This window comes from Balaenoptera physalus, assembly GCF_965194825.1.
Source record: "Balaenoptera physalus genome assembly, chromosome: 4".
Taxonomy (NCBI): Eukaryota; Metazoa; Chordata; class Mammalia; order Artiodactyla; family Balaenopteridae; genus Balaenoptera; species Balaenoptera physalus.
This window is the reverse complement of record NC_138891.1, coordinates 3,045,950-3,050,431: the sequence shown is the minus strand read 5'-3', so window position 1 is coordinate 3,050,431 and position 4,482 is coordinate 3,045,950.

The following is a 4,482-nucleotide window of genomic DNA, read 5'->3' as shown; positions in this document are numbered from 1 at the left end:
TTGGGACCTCCCAGATGCTACAGCCACCCACCTGAGAACCCAGCTCTGCCCCCCAGTGGGTCAGCATTAGCCTCGGGACTGCCCGGGGTTCTGCAGCCAGCCGCCTCATGACCTGGCCCTGCCCACCAGCACCTGGCAGCCTCTGCACAAGGCAGGGCCTGGCAAACAACCCGACCGGGCACCAGCCACGCCTACTGGACTGCCCACAGAAGTCAGCCTGCCACAACAGAAGGACCCACGCGGTCCACACAGGGGCAGCCCTGGAGCTTATAGCTCTTGTGGCCAGAGGGGCATGCTGCTGCGGTGTCTCCTACAGAACGCCACTTCTCCAAGGCTGGGCAATGTAACCCACCTACTAAATACCTGGAAATAAACCCAGCAAATCAGGCAAAGCAAAGCAACAGAAAAATATGTTTCAAATGAAGGAAGAAGATAAAACCCCACAAGAGCTAAGTGACGTGGAGATAGGCAGTCTACCCAATAAAGAGTGCAAAGTAATGATCATAAAGATGTTCAAAGAACTCTGGTGACAACTGGATGAGCAGAGTGAAAAGTTAGAAGCTTTTAACAAAGAGTTAGGAAATAGAAGAACCAGACAGAGATGAAGAATACAATAACTGAAGGAAAAAATATGCTAGAAGAAATCAACAGTAGATTAGATGATACAGAGGAATAGATCAGTGAACCGGAAGACAGAGTAGCGGAGATCAATGAAGCAGGACAGAGAGAAGAAAAAGAAACGAGAGCAGTTTTAGAGACCACATCAAGTGCGCTAACATTCTCATTATGTTAACATTCCCAATATAACCTTCCCAGAAGGAGAAGAGTGAGAGAGGGACAGAGAACATATTTGGAGACATAATAGCTGTAAACCTGGGAAAGGAAACAGACATCCAGGTCCAAGAAGCACAGAGAGTCCCAAGCAGGATCTCACCAAGACTCGTTGTAGTTAAAATGGCAAAAATTAAAGAGAATATTAAAGGGGAGCAAGGGAAAAGCAACAAGTTATGTGCACGGGAACTCCCATAAGGCAATCAGCTGACTTTTCAGCAGAAACTCTGCAAGCCAGAAGGGCATGAGATGTTTAATGTGATAAAAGGGAAAAACCTGCAACCAAGAGTACTGCACCCAGCAAGGCTTTCATTCAGATTTGATGGAGAGATCAAAAGTTTTATAGACAAGCAAAAGTCAAAAGAGTTCAGCACCACCAAACCAGCTTTACAAGAAATGTTCAAGGGACTTCTCTAAGTGAAAAAGAAAAGGCCACAACTAGAAACATGAAAATTGTGAAAGGAAAAATCTCATTGGTAAAGGCAAATATACAGGAAAGGTAGTAAATCAGCTATGTTTAAAGCTAGTAAGGTTAAAAGATAAAAGTAAAATCATCTATAGCCGCAATAAGTAGTTAAGGGATACACAAAACAAAAAGATGTGAAATATGATGTCAAAATGGTAAATGCGGGGGAGAGGAGTAAAAATGCAAGGTTGTTAATATGCATTCATATATATATATAGGTTGCTATATATACTTTTAAGTTTCTGGTGGGGGAGTGCAGAGATCTACTCATCTTGTGGTGCCCAAGACAAGCCCCTTTGTAAGTTCCCTTGCTTATTACACCTGCCACCTGCCCATCTGGAGTGTCTGCCTCTTTCTTCGGTCTCCCCCTGCCCTCCATGTACAAGAGGCCAGTTTACAAACCAAACATGGTATTTCTCCTTGCCCCACCTCCTGACATAACATTGGCGATTTTGGCATTCGTTTTGGTGGCTCTTTTTCACCCACGAAGCTTCAGTTTTATATTCTGTGTCCCTATACCCTCCAGGCCAATCTCATCATCACTTGAAATGGATTTACCCCCAGGATTTAAAACTTAAGTTGCCTATTTTTCACTTCTCTCACACCCTCACTTCTGCTGGTTTTCCTTTGCATCCTCACTGTGACTCCTTCACCTTTAATTCTTTGATTCTTTCCTGCTTTACTAGCCCATGACCTTTCCTACCACTGTACCACGTCGGCTGTTTCACTGATGTCACAGTGCTTAGGCCTGGCTGCCTCCGTTACTGCTTTGCTGGAAAGAGACATGAGACCACATGGGTTGGTGGTCCCACAAATGACTATTCCCGTGCTCAGGGGAAACTGCTGGTCCCGCAGTCTTCCATCAACCTCTTCTTCTTTTTTTTTTCCTTAAAGTGACTTATTACAGCTGAACAAATGAAATATCTTAAGGGTCTTCTCCCACATCCCATCCTGATCCGCTCCCCAAGTTCCGACCATTTAGAGATGGTCTTGTCAGGCGTGTTTTGGGGTATCCTTCTCAAGAAGCCTAATGCAGTCGCAGAGGCTTGGGAGAATAGAGCAGCATCTCAGACCCCAGCGTGCTCAGCAGTCACCTGGTTAAAATGCAGAGCCAGGGCTGGAGGTCTGGGGTTGGGGGGCGGTGAGAGTCTGCATTTCCCACAGACTCCCGACGAGGCTGATGATACTGTCTGTGGAGCCCACTCGGAGCGGCAAGGGTGAACAGCACTTACTTTAGAGAAAGCTACACGCACTTGCCTAGATGGAGAAGCAGGGGTCGGGCAGAGAGTCCTCTGACTCGTCCCAAGCTGCCAACCACAGCCAGAGTGAGGGAAGCGTGGGCCGGAGCTCTCGGCTCCCGAGCTGGCGGCGTCCATGTCTCGTCTGTGCTGTTTTCCTCATTCCAAGTAGAAGCGGCCGCAGAAGGGGCAGCAGCTGGACTGTACCTTCCTCGTGGGACAGTTAAAGGCTTTCACCCAACGCTGCACATCCTCAGCTCGCGCTGCATCCCGCCTGCCGTCCGTGACCCTCCTTTAACACAGTCGAGTGCCAAGGAGGGAAGTGACTGCCCCCATACTAGGTCAGAAACAGGCCAGCCGTCCAGCCCCAGGCTGGCCCGAAGACCCCTGTCCACAGCTCAGCCCTGAATCACCGAGCCAGAGCTGTTCAGTGTCCTGACTTCCCGCTGCCTGGGCCACCAGCATCTTCTTGATGTCGTGGTGCATCACGCCCAGTGGCTTTCCCGGGCCTTTTCTGTTTTCTGTAATTATCAATCGAAATTTTGTCCCGACCCTCTTCTCTCTCTCTTCTCCCTCCAAGACCTATGACTCCTCAGCACCAACTTCCACTTCTGAGCAGATGACCCTGCTCATTGGTCTCAGTCTCTCTTCTAAGATGCAAACTCACTTCCAGAATCTTTTTTTTTTTTCCCCCACTCCTGAAGTCAGCCACTTATCTTTACTTCCCAATTTTTGTTAACCGATATGTTGAATGGGCTACACATGTAGCGTATAAACCCAAGACTTATTTTTTGTCACTTACTGTTTCTTTTAACCCTTTCTGAAGGGGTGTCCATGCCCTGCCACGGGGTAAGGGAGGTCCATGACTCTTCTACTCATTCTTAGGTAATAGAAAGCCCTAAGTCACAAAGCACAGTCTTGATACAGAAATGAGAACATCTAGTTATTAGCATGGAGGGCCGGCTCTAGGCGGGCCGTGTGCCATTCAGTCGGGGTTATGACCAGCTTCTCCTTTTCTCACTTCCCTCCTCCTGGACGTGCCAGCTGCTGTTCCTGACTTCACCAGGATGGAGGGGGGTGGAACGGAGAAGTAAAGGAACATGCGCTGGCGTGAGATGGCTTCACGCTTCCTGGGTGGACAGATGTTTACATTTGGCTCTTCTTCTTGTGGGCGCTCTGTGGGCTCTTGCAAAACCCATTCTGGGCCCCTCTGTTAGCCTGTGATGTGAATGGTGCTTCTCCATCGGGAGCTGCTGGTTCCATCTTGACTTCTGCCTCTGTGCTGCATTCTCCAGCCTCGGATTTCTGGGCCCCTTTGGCCTAGAAAGCCACCCTCTAGGGCAAGATCCCTTTAAAAAAAGAAAAAAAATTATTTTATTTATTTATTTACTTTTGGCTGCGTTGGGTCTTTGTTGCTGCGTTTTATAAATTTATTGGGGAGCTTAAGGGAGAATTAGTGATAGGTATATAGAGAATGTAAAAATGAGTCAGTTATTAACTGTTGGAAAACTATAAGTTGTACATGAAAGGAACTACTGAACAATAAATGGCTCAGTAGAAATCAGTATTCGTATAACCCTAATAAATTAAACCCTGAATGTTGATTTCACCATATATTCATTGTAACTGTGTTCTGTGAGAGGAGGGGAAGGAATGAGGTATATAAGGGAGATTTGCAAGGCAGGAAAGTGGAAAGAGAGCTAAAATCTTATCAACTGCGATAGGAAGTCAGTAGATAATAACTGAAACGTATGAATTCAGAGATAGCAACATGAGCTTGTCATTTGTGAAAGTGGAAGTAAATATTAGAGGAGTTGAAAGTGTGTGAAGTATTTCTTTGGAATGCAGGATTCAAGGGTGGATGGAGTGAAACAGATGTCTCTGATATAATACTCAGATGTATTTTTATTTTTATTTGAGAGTCCGTGTCTGATAACTCTGATATCT